Raw genomic sequence first — 12,626 nt, 5'->3', positions numbered from 1 at the left:
GAGTCTGGGTGCCATGACTAAGACCCGATGAAACAGAAAAGAAAAACGTGGTAAAAACAGCACTCTGAGTCTGGGATTAGCAAAGACAAACTATTATATACAGGGTGGATAAACAAAAAGGTCCTACTGTATAGTACAGGGAACTGTAGTCAATATCCTGTGATAAACCATCGTGGAAAAGAATACGAAAAGAATAACACATATATGTGTGTGTAACTGAGTCGTGTTGAAATTAAACACAACATTGTGAATCAACTATACTTCAACAAATTTTTTTGTAAACGACATTCTGTCTGTGACCTTTCTCCTAATAACCCACAGCCACAGTTTTACATTGAGAAAAACATCAGACAAATTCCAAAATTCTACAAAATATTTGACCAGTATGCTTTAAAACTGTCAAGGTCATCAAAATCAAGGAAAGGTTGAGAAACTGTTACAGACAAGAGGAGCCTAAGGAGATGTGACAGGTAAATGCAATACTGTATCCCCAGGAGGACTGTGGAACAGCAAAAGGACAGGAGGTAAAAACTAAGGAAATACACTATAAACTTTAGTTGACAAAACGCCGAAGAATTGATGCCTTCAACTGTGGTGCTGGAGAAGACTCTTGAGGGTCCCTTGGACAGCAAGGAGATCAAACTAGCCAATCTTAAAGGAAATCAGTCCTGAATATTCATTGGAAGGACTGATGCTAAAGTTGGAGCGCCAATACTTTGGCCACCTGATTCAAACAGCCAACTCATTGGAAAAGAGCCTGATGCTAGGAAAGATTGAAGGCAGGAGGAGAAGGGGACGACAGAGGATGAGATGGTTGGCAGGCATCATCGACTCAATGGACATGAGTCTGAGCAAGCTCCGGGAGATGGTGATGGACAGGGAGGCCTGGCGCGCTGCGGGCCATGGGGTCACAGAGTCTGACAGGACTGAGCCACTGAACAACGACAACTGGTTTACTAATTGTAACAAACGCATCACACTAACGTAAGGCGTTAACAAGGGGAAACGGGTGGGGGTAATGTGGGGGTTCTGCTCTATCCTCTCAGTTTTCTCTAAATCTAAAATTGCTCTAAAAAATTAAAAAACGAAAATACTAAAAGAGGACACAGAGGCAGAGTGGAGTTAGCCTTTTGAAGACTCAAATGCAGAAGCTACTAGAAAAAAACTGATACATTTGAGTACATAAAAATAAACATGACAAAACACGCATACCATAAGCAAGATCAAAAGATAGAGGGCTGAGGTTGGGAAAAAAAGAGGCAATGGCTAACTTTGTGGAATCAAAGAAAGAAAATGTGGACTTTCTTAATTGATCCAGTGGTTCAGAGTCTGCCTGCCAGTGCAGGGGATACAGGTTCAAACCCTGGTTCGGGAGGATTCCACATGCCAAGGGTCAACTAAGCCCATGCACCGCAACTACTGAGGCTGTGCGCTGGAGCCCACGTGCCTAGAGTCCATGCTCAGCAACAGGAGAAGCCAGCACAGTGAGACAGGCACACCACAACGGGGAGTAGCCCCTGCTCACTGCACCTAGAGAAAGCCTGCAAGCAATGAGACCCAGCGCAGCCAAACATTCATTAAGTAAGTAAGTTATTTAAAAAAAGCAGGCGGGACTTCCCTGGTGGTCTAGTGGCTGAGACTCCGAGCTCCCAATGCAGGGCACCTGGGTTCAATCCCCGATCAGGGAGCTGGATCCCACATGCCGCAACTAAGACCCAGCATGGCCAAATAAATAATTTTAAAAAACAATAAAAATAAAAAAGGAAAGGAAACGTAATCATAGTGTGCTAATCAGCTCATTTATGAAAAACCTATACAGTCATAATAATATAAATACAATAATTTATCTAAATAGGGAAGTATGGATAATATTGAGGGATGGAAAAAGGAGAAATAATACATGTTAAGTTTATGAGAGGGTGTGACTGTGTACATATTTATCTCCTCCAGCAAGAAATTAAACAACAATAATCAAAATAGTCCAAACTGAAAAATCAAGAACTAGCAGTGTGAACATATTTTTTAGAAATAGGAGATGAATACTAGAAGAGATAGCTAAAAAATAAGGAAGAAAAGAAGCTGTCTCTGATGGGTAGAAATTGAAGTGGGGAGGCTGGGACAGGATCTACCATTTTTCTATATGATTTTTAATATATACATTTTATTGATAAACATAAAAATGATTACAAGTAAATAAGAAAGATGAACACTTGCTAAGCTATTTCTGAGGGTTAGCTGCCCTGGGGTTATGCGGGAGGGACCAAGGGGCACAGGGCAGAACCGGAGAACAGCCGCTACCCTCGCACATCTTCTCACAGCAGCAATGTGCCAAGGATCATTCTTTGCCCGCAGAAATCCAAACTGCAGCCTTGGTCAAGGTCAGTATTTCAGTGGCTTTTTGTTTTTCTCGCCGCAGTACAAACCTTCTGCAGTGCCAGGGACTTTCGGAGATGGGAAAAGGTTTGTGCTGCAGCTTCTCAGATTTTGAAAATGGAGCCAGTGGCATTCCAGGCCTTTCTTGGGTTCTCATGGGGGAAAGCCCGGCCCCCTTGACTCAGCTCCATAAAAGTAACAGTGGGGGCTGATCCTGGAGGCCGGAGGGGAATGTCTGAGAGAGGAAAGCAAGAAATGGAACTCTAGTTGAGAAGGAAGTCAGCTGTGGACCAGGAAGGCCTGGAGTTGGGAAGAAGGCAAAGGATGGGAACTGAGAGAGCGGCCCCAGCATATCTCAGTGGGTGAGCTCAGTGAGGAGAGGAGGAGACGGACTAAACACAGGCAGTGAAGGCAGCAGATTCAACATTCTCAAAGTCCCACAGGGTCCACCCCTCATATTACTCTATGTTGATTTATACAGAGTAGACACTGATGCTCAAAGTATGAAAATACTGGTCAAGAGAAGTGGCTACAGCAAGATAGCAGCAAAAAAATGCAAAGGTGCTATAAAGCAAGTATCCTTCAAATAAAAAATAGATTAAAAAATTAAAAATGCAAGGGTGAAGTGAAGAGAATGATGATAGGAAGATGCTGACGGCTGGGAAAGAAACATGCAGCCTTTCACAGTGAAGCCCAAGTTACTCATAGGACCTATGGTCTTCCTTCACCTCCGCACAAGGCAGACCTCTGAGGTTAAGAGGTCTCAACCTCCCCAAGGGCAGACCTCCAAAGTCAAGAGGCTCTGAAATCTTATTGGGAAACTGTGCTTTCAATCAGCATAAACTATCTCACTTTGCCCTATTAAAAATTTTTTTTTGCCTTGAACTTGTTTGACATTAATAGTACTTCCCCTCTCTTTCCTATGTTTTCATCTTCTTTTTTTTAGTCATTAAAAAAAGTCTTTTATGAACACCCAAAGGATTTTACCATTAAAAAACCTCATTTGAACATCTTTGACTGTCTCTGGTGGAACTTAACCCATTTACATTTATTGTGATTTACTAGTGTTTGATCTTGCTCCTGTTAGTTTCTCTATATTTTCCATTTATTATAACTCTTTTTGACTGCTTCTTCTTTTATTCCTTCATTTATTTACTCTTGCTTTGGCTGCTTTAATCACTTTCTTTGGTTCTGTTATTTTTCTCTAGCCTATTTAAAAGTTCTACATTCTGTTTTTATTTTGCGAAGATTGTTGCTTAATTTTCAAGAAATACATCAGCTTTTTCAAGAAGATGGTGTCGAAGGTAAAGGAAGCCCCTGCCCCTCCTGAAGCTGAAGCCAAAGGAAAGACTTTAAAGGCAATGAAAGTAGTGATGAAAGGTGTCCACAGCCAAACAAAAAAGATCTGGACATGACCCAACTTCTGACAGCCCCAAACACTGCAGTTCAGAAGGCAGCCCAAATATCCTCAGAAGAGCACCCCTAGGAGAAACAAGCTTGACCACTGTGCCATCATCAAGTTTCCCCTCACACCAAGTCAGCCATGAATAAGGCAGAGGATAACAACACACCAGGTTCACTGTGGATGCCAAGGCCAAAAACAAGCACCAGGCTGTGAAGAAGCTCTATGACACTGACATGGCCAAGATCAACACCCTGATCGGGCCTAATGGAGGGAAGAAGGCTTATGTACAGCTGGCCCCTGACTATGATGGTTTGGATGTTGCCAACAAAATTGGGATCACCTAAACTGAGTCTAGCTGGCTAATTCTAAATATAAAAGTTTTTACTATTAAAAAAAGAAGAACAAAAGAAACACATTAGAACTGCTACTTCCTAAAGAGACTATTAAATCCTTGGACATGGCAAAGTTTCCATTCTATTTCTCTTTTGAGCTCACACCCTGCCTGGGCTTCGGGGCAGCCTGAGGATGGGGAAGGAGATCATTGTTGCCATCGAGTTTATATATAACTTTACTTATTTATTTTTGGCTGTGCTGGGTCTTCACGGCTGCACAGGCTTTTCTCTAGTTGTAGAGAGCTGGGGCTACTGTAGTTTCGGTGCATGGGCTAGGCTCAATAGCTGTGGCACACGGGCTTAGTTGCTCCATGGCACGTGGGATCTTTGAGGACCAGGGATTGAACCCACGTCTCCTACATTGGCAGGCACATTCTTTACCACTGAGCCACTAGGGGAGGCTGTCATCAAGCTATTAAATCTGGATGCAGAGTCAGCATTTGCAGGTTTCCCACAGGTGAAAGTCCTGCGAGTCAAGCACTGTTTAAGTAAGTGACAGGATCTCACTGTGACCCAACTGTGCTTCTTCTCTGGGTCTGCCCATTTTGGGGGGCCCTTCTGAGCAGGAAGAAGGCTGGCCATTGGGTTGTTTCCACTGTGGAGCTAGCCACATTTACTTTTCTAATCTTTTAGACCAGGCTGTAGGACAGGGAGGGATTAAAACAGGGATCTGCTCATTCTCTCCCTGAGTCCTCAATGGCCACCAACAGATGAATGGAAAACAACAATGTGGTCTATTTATACAATGGAATAGTATGCAGCCATAAAAAAGGAATGTGGTTTTCACACATGCTGCAACATGGATAAGCCTTGGAAACAACATGCTAAATGAAATGAGCCAGACACAGAAGGACAAATAATGTGATTCCACTTAAAATAGGTACTTGGACAGTCAAATTTAGAAAGTGAAACAGTGGTTACCAAGGCCTGGGGGTGGAGGAATGGGGAATTATTGCTTAATAGTTACAGAGTTTCTGTTTGGGGTGATGAAAAATTTTGGAAATAGGGGTAAGACTGCATAACATCATGAATGTACTTGATGCCACTGAACTATACACTTAAAAATGATTAAAATAGCAAATTTCACATTTTGCTACAATTAAGAAAGTGAATGTCGAGAGTTTTTCAGAGTGGGCTTGTTTCCCTCTCCATTAAGGAAGATGGGAACCTGAGAAAGTTTCACACGCTGAATGTGCTCATTTCCTGCCCCCAGTCCTCGTCTGGCTCCCGGTGCTGACTGGGGAAAGGGCTGTCTCCTGACCTCCCTTCTAAGAGGCATGTGTGTTGAGTCCCTTTGCCTCCTCTTTCTTCTTCCTTCTCCCCCTTTTCCCAAATTGGCTCTGGCCTTCCCCAGCCTGGGTCCTCCTAAAGCTGTTATCCCTCAGCAGCCCTCACCTGGACCTTCTGGGCTGGTCCAAATCTCATTTTAAAATAAGTGAGTGTCCCCTGAACTGCCTGGCAGGTTCCTGGTCCCTTCCTGTTTCTGTTTTCTTATCCTGGATTACAGTTCCATGGCTACTGTCTTGTCCTATCTACTAAGAAGAGCTCCTGGAGACCAGCTATGCTGTCTTATTCATCTTTGTGGCCCAAGAATGATCTTGGACAAGGTCCTTCACTGTGTCTACTGAACCAAGGTTGCATAATAAGATTACCATCAACAGCAGCAGAGGTCACTGAGGCTTCCTCTGTGCTTACAAGGTGCCCCAGTGCTGTTCTAAGCACTGTGTGCTTTGTGTCATTTAACTCTTGGGCTAAATCAATGAGGTGTACTATTATTATACTGTTATTACTCTCAAATAACAGGAGAAAAGGGCTTCTCTGGTTGCTCAGATGGTAAAGAATCCACCTGTCAAGCAGGAGACTCGAGTTTGATCCCTGGGTCGGGAAGATCCCCTGGAGAAGGAAATGGCAACCCACTCCAATATTCTTGCCTGGGAATTCCCAAGGACAGAGGATCCAGCGGGCTACAGTCCTTGAGGCTGGGACGTGACTGAGCAACTAAACAACAACAGGAGGAGGAAAAAGGCGCTTGGAGAGGTGAAATGATTGGCTCCAAGTTACACAGCTGGTAGGTAGTAGAACTGGTACTGTCAGCTCCAGGCTCTTTGGTGGGTGGGTGGGAATCTTGGCTGAGAACAGTGCTGCTCCTCACCACCTCCTGAAAGGAGCAGGAGGGCCAGATCTCTGGGGGACCCCCTGGGTCTCTGGGCAGGGACTACCCTGCAGGCCCCACATCTGGGGGGTCGGGGAGGGAAGTCTGCCCTTCCTTCCCCAACCTCCAAGACCCAAGGAAAACTCTGGGCCAGGGGAGAGCTGCCGAGGAGAGGGAGGCAGAGGTTAATGGAGACAAATAAAAGCCTCCATCACGCGGGTTTAAACAATGGAGCACTGCACCGCTTCACACACTGCTGGGAGAACCATTAAAACCATTAGCGGGACATTAGTGCTGCTCCAAGAATTGAAGAGAGGGAGGTGGGAGGCGAAGGAAGGTGCTGACAGGCTTCCTGCTCTGAAAGGAGCAAGGAGTTGGGGAGGGAGGGTGGCCAGGGGTTGCCCTGGGGAAGTTGCTAAGCCTCCCGGGGTCCCAGTCTCTGCTTCCATAAAATGCAAGTGTGTGTCGGGGAAGGAACACATGATTTGTCTTTCTCCTTGGGATCTGGATCTGATTTCTACAATGGGGTCTTGGTTCAAACACTGTGATCCTAGGAAAGATCAGGTTCATATCCCCTATAAAATGGATATCAAATTCTACCTGTACCCCAGCAGGTAACTGGGCATTCACAAGGCAGGGGGAGACCTCCACCCCACCCAGGCCCCCTACCAAATCCCTCCTTCCCACATTTCCTTAAGCTTCATCTATTTCAGGCGGCTCCCAGTTCCCAAGCCAAACAAAGCTCTCTGCCTGCTCTGCCAGAGTCTCTGCCAAGGAGGTTTTTTCTCTCCACCAGCCCTGCCAGGGATCCGCAGCTCGGGACCCAGGTGACCCACCGCCTCGGATTCTAAGGAGAACACCCTCGTCCAAGAGGTCCATGGAGAAGTAGGGCTTGTGGCTGTGGCAGGGGCACAGGTTTGGATGGAAAAGATCTGAGTTGCAGTTCATGTTAGCGGTTGTGTGACCTTGAGCAAATACAGAAACTTCTTGAGCCTCAGCTACAAAACCAGCAAGATGAGGATGATAATGTGACCCTGTTGAGCTGGGATGGTGAGGGGTGATGTTTGTAAAGAGCTGGACACAGAACAGGTGCCTGAAACTGCATCCACTCTGCTTCCCTGTCCCTCCTCTGTTTCACCTCTAAGCGCTTCCTACAGACCCCAGAATGTTGATTTTTATTTTCCTTGTCTCCTTCACTGGACTGTGAAAGACAGCAGGGCAGAGAGACTGTTCACCACTGTCTCCTTAGCACCTGCCAGCTCAGGTGCCTGATGGATGGATGGATAGATGGATGGGGGGATATGGGTGAGGAATGAGTGAGTGACAAGAGAATTATAAGATCAGCTTATCTAGTAGGTGGAAACATCAAGGCTTGGAGAGTAAAGAGACTGAATAATACAGGAAAGCAAAGCGGGTTGTAAAATGGTACATACAGGATAATTCCCTTTTCTATTCAACAGTCTGGAAGGCTGGACACCAAAATATTCAGTGGCCTGGGTGGTGGGAGGATGGTGATTTTTATCACCATGCTTTTGTTTTTTGGTGACGGAGGACAGGTGTATTTCTGTAATTTTTTTTAAGTATGAAAAATAGAATAAAATGAGACAGAAAACAAAACCAGTGTCTACATGAAGAGATCCTAACACTCCCCTTGGTACATCTTGCACACAGCGCTGAAAGGGAATTTGAAAGATCAGCGGCTGGGGGTGCACTTGCTGGCCACCTCTGGCCTTATGAATGTGGCCTGCACCCCTCCCTGGGACCCCATCTTATCAGAAGAATGCTTTGGAATATTCTTCATGACAGTCCACATCTCATGAGATCTTCACACCTGGCCCCCTACAAGAAAATTCATTCGTCATCAGTAAAACTAAATGTGATTTCAGCTGTATATCTTCATGATGCTTTCCCAAATAAGGGGAAAAAACCTGACTTTATCGGGTGCCCCTTGCCTATTTTCAGCTTTACGTGGCCACCAAAATGACAGCTTGTGGGGGGTCTTGTGTCTTAGGATGGCGGTCCCGGGAGGGTGGACCTAAATGTCTTGCATGTTGAGACACCATAATAAATACTCACTGCATTGGATCAGACGTCAATAATCTGTTTTGTTCCTGTGAACATTATTATTGGAATTCCCAGGTGACACTAGCGGTAAAGAACCCCCCGGCCAATGCAGGAGATGTAAGAGACATGAGTTCGATCTCTAGGTTGGGAAGATCCCCTGAAGGAGGTAATGGCAACCCGCTCTATTATTCTTGCTTGGAGAATCCTATGGACAGAGCAGCCTAGCAGGCTACAGTCCACGGGGTGGCAAAGAGTTGGACATGAGTGAAGTGACTTCAGCACATACACAAGATTATTAGATTTTCACATTACCTAATATCCTCTGCAGAGAAAGACCCATTTCTCAGCACATTAATCCAACACAACTGGACAAAGGTAACATGGTTCTGTCCAGTTCACAAACAAACCCCACCACCTGTTCATTGTCTGCTCAAAGCTGAGGGAGGGGAAAATGTCCTACTTGCTTACTGTTGTCGCGTCTCCTGGATACCTAATGCTGGGAAAAAATGAATTCTTAAGTTCTTCTCACTCAGAGATTTTAGATGTAGAGCTTTGTTCAGCATTCATAAAATATCATTTATCCCAGCTGCAGTTATTTACCATTGGGTTTCTCTTCCATTCCAGCCTTCATGAATGATGTGCAGACACTAGAGGCGTGTTCTGCTGGCAGGCCGTTCGGTGTCAGAGGGATGCTGCAGGGAATGAAACTGCTCCCAGAACGTTGTCTTGGGACATGGTGTTTGACAGCAGCAGAGCCAGACCCGTGCTGCACTGGGACAGGGAGCCATTCGCCCACTCAAAGGGGAGCCCTGCTCTGACATCACTACAGGAAGTGTTAGCGGCCTAGTCATGTCCGACTCTTTGCAAACCCACAGGCTGTAGCCTGCTAGGCTCCTCTGTCCACGGGGTTCTCCAGGCGAGAATACTGGAGTGGGTTGCCATTCCCTTCTCCAGGGGATATTCCCGACTCAGGGATCAAACCTGGGTCTCCTGAACTGCAGGCAGATTCCTTATGGTCTGAGTCGTCTAAGCCACTAGGGAAGCTACATTTTCACTACAGGAAAGAAGCTACCAATTCAAGTAAGTGTATTTTTAGTTTTCAACTCAAGCTGAAAAATCAAAGACACCTGGGTCCTTGGCCCTTCCTTGCTGCTGCAGATAAATAAACCGGTGAGCAGCGTGACTTCTTGTTTTACCACGTGCCTGGCTATTGAACCGGGATCACGGAGCTGGTTGAAAGGCTGAGGCCTTAAGCGCTCACTGCAGCGCGTGCAAGGCGGGAGGCTGACAGCTGGAGGGCCCCAGGTGGAAGGGCCTCCTCGCACACACCGCCTCTCCTGCCAGGGGTGTGCAAGGAAGGTCTGCATTTTTACCTTCTACCACACACTGGAGAAGGTCAGGGACATTCAGAGGGCCCCCATTTGAGAAACCAGGAATGGAGGTGAAGACACAGTCAACTCCACTGTCAACGCAGGCCACCTCAATCTCAGCTTCAGCCCCAACTCCCTGGGGACAAACACCTCCCACACTCCTTCTCTATCAGGGTAGCCTGAACCTCACCAGGGTGACTTATCCATGAACTTCCGTTCATTCACAGACGACCAGAAAGTGCTTACATGCTGGACTTCCTTGGTGGTCCAGTGGTTGAGAATCCACCTGTCATATATTCAGAGAAAAACATGGCGCGAAAAGATCCATGCGCCCCAATGTTCACTGCAGCGCTGCTTACAAGAGCCAAGACGTGGAAGCAACCTAAATGTCCATCAACAGAGGCATGGATAAAGAAGGCGTGGTGCGTGTGCACAGTGGAGTATTACTCGGCCATTAAAAAGAACGAAATAAGGCCACGTGCAGCAACATGAATGGACCTAGAGTGTCAAAATGAGTGAAGTGAGCCAGACAGCGAAGGAGAAATATCACATGCCATCCGTTATACGTGGAATGTAAAAGGAAATGATATAAATAAACTTACTTACAGAACAGAAAGAGACTCACAGACTGAGGAGACGAACTCATGCTTGCTGGGGGTGGGGGGTGGGAAGGGACAGTTAGGAACTTCGGGAATGTCCTGTACACACTGCTGGCTATATTTAAAACGGAGAGCAACAAAGACCTACTGGAGAGCATAGGGAATTCTGCTCAGTGTTTTGTGCCAGCCTGGACGGGAGTGGGGTTTGCGGGCAAATGGATACATATGTATGGCTGAGCCCCTTTGCTGTTCACCTGAAACTATCACATTGTTAATCAGCTACACCCCAATACAAAATGTTCTTAGTGTTAAAAAAATAATAATTAAATTAAAAAAAAAGAATCTGCCTGCCAATGCAGGGGACACAGGTTCCACCCCTGGTCAGGGAAAATTCCAGAAGCCTGTGTGCCCCAACTACTGAGCCTGTGCTCTAGAGCCCGTGCTCTGCAACAAGAGCAGCCACCACAGTAAGAAGCCCACATGTCACAACTGGAGAAAGCCCATGTGCAGCAACGAAGACGCAGAGCAGCCATAAATAAACAAATAAATAAAAAGTGCTCAAAGTGCTGACGTGCCCGATGCTGTGCTTCTCCTGCTTGTCTTCAGCTTCAGGACTGCTCACACTCTCTGCACCAGCCACACCAGCCTCTCAAATTGTCCTCCCTCAAGCCACAGGGCCTTTGCACGAGCTGTTTCCTCAGACTGGTGCTCTCTTCCCTGAAGATCTAACTCAGCTCAAGCATCCTCTTCTGAGGCAAACCTTCCTGACCCCTGTGTTGGTCCCCCCATCATGCCCATCTAACTACTCATGGCACCACATGTCTCCGGCCTGGCACTTGTCACAGCTGTACCCATGATGCTGGTTAATCTCTCCCCCCAACTCTGCTGCCTGCTATGAGCTTAGCACTTGTGTGTGATTTTTTTATTAGTGTCTGTCTCCCTCCAGATCATAAGAAGAGCTGGGAATGGTGCTGTCTTTGGTCATCCCTAGGGCCTGGCTCTTGGAGTAGGGCTCCCTAAATATTTGTTAAACGACTGAATCCTTGTCGATGCACTTAACCAGCTTCCCTGGTGGCTCAGACAGTAATGAATCTGCCTGCAATACAGTAGACCCAGGCTTGATCCCTGGGTCGGGAAGATCCCTGGAGAAGGAAATGGCAACCCACTCCAGTATTCTTGCCTGGAGAATCCCATGGATGGAGGAACCTGGCAGGCTACAGTCCATGGGGTCACAAAGAGCTGGACACGACTGAGCAACTAACACACACGCACACACACACTCCAGTTTTAACGCCCCTTGGGTTCATGCATTCTAAGTCACTTCAGTCGTGTCCAACTCTGCGTCCCTATGGACTGTAACCCGCCAGGCTCCTCTGTGTATGGAGTTCTCCAGGCAAGAATACTGGAGTAGGCTGCCATGCCCTCCTCCCGGGGATCTTCCCGACCCAGGGATCTTTCCGACCCAGGGATGGAACCTACGCCTCTTACCTCTCCAGCACTGGTAGGCAGGTTCAGTACCACTAGCACCACCCAGGAAAACCCTTAGTGCCCCAGAGACAGCAGGAATTTGTATAACCAGATGAAACATACCAAGATCCATTAGTGAGGGACCCCAGTGTGGGTGCACTGACCACTACTGGTTCTGGCGCTGAACTGGGATCAAGCGCCATTTTGTGGGGAAAAGAAAAGCCGCGGGGCCGAACTCCTGCTGTTTGGCTGTTTGAGTGCCTTTGTGCTACAACCCGTGTACCGGTGCTTAGATTTTATAAATGTTACTTCTGTTAGAGCAACACCCTTATAACTGGCATTTTCTGCACAAAACAACTTTGCGGTTTTGAGTGGAAAACCCGACACCATTATCCCCACTGATACTGGTTTGCGAGTCCATGAAGTTTCTTAGGGATACGACCGTCATAGCAAAGAGAATGTCTCACATGAAAAGACGGGAGAGACACAAACGACTCCACCACCCAGAGCCCAGCTCACTTCACTCGACCTTTCGAGGCTGTAGGGACAGGAGGCCACCACACCTCCTCCTCAGGGCAATGCAGAGCGCAAGCCAAACAGCCCAGATGCTCAGACCAGCCCCAGATGCTCCCCGAGCACCTCCAGCTACATCCCCTCAGAGCCGACAGCGGAGCTGCCACCTTCCTCGGCGGACACACACTCAGCCACATCCCAGATGGCACGTACCCAGGGCTGGAAGTCAGACTCCTAACGGAGGAGAAAACAACCCACTCCCCTATGGGCCTCAAAGATCCGCAGGTTCAC

At 47.0% G+C, this 12,626-nt stretch overlaps 1 protein-coding gene across 1 annotated transcript in view; it reads right to left on the bottom strand.

Moving 5' to 3' along the window:
• Window positions 1-12,626, bottom strand: part of NOL4L (nucleolar protein 4 like) — a 131,976-nt gene that overhangs the window by 51,342 nt on the left and 68,008 nt on the right. The window lies entirely within an intron of this gene.

Source organism: Moschus berezovskii, chromosome 15 (genome assembly GCF_049115385.1).
Source record: "Moschus berezovskii isolate FMDL1 chromosome 15, NW_MosBer_1.0, whole genome shotgun sequence".
NCBI lineage: Eukaryota > Metazoa > Chordata > Mammalia > Artiodactyla > Moschidae > Moschus > Moschus berezovskii.
Note: the sequence above shows the minus strand (reverse complement) of the source record. Positions and strands in the feature narration are given on the sequence as shown.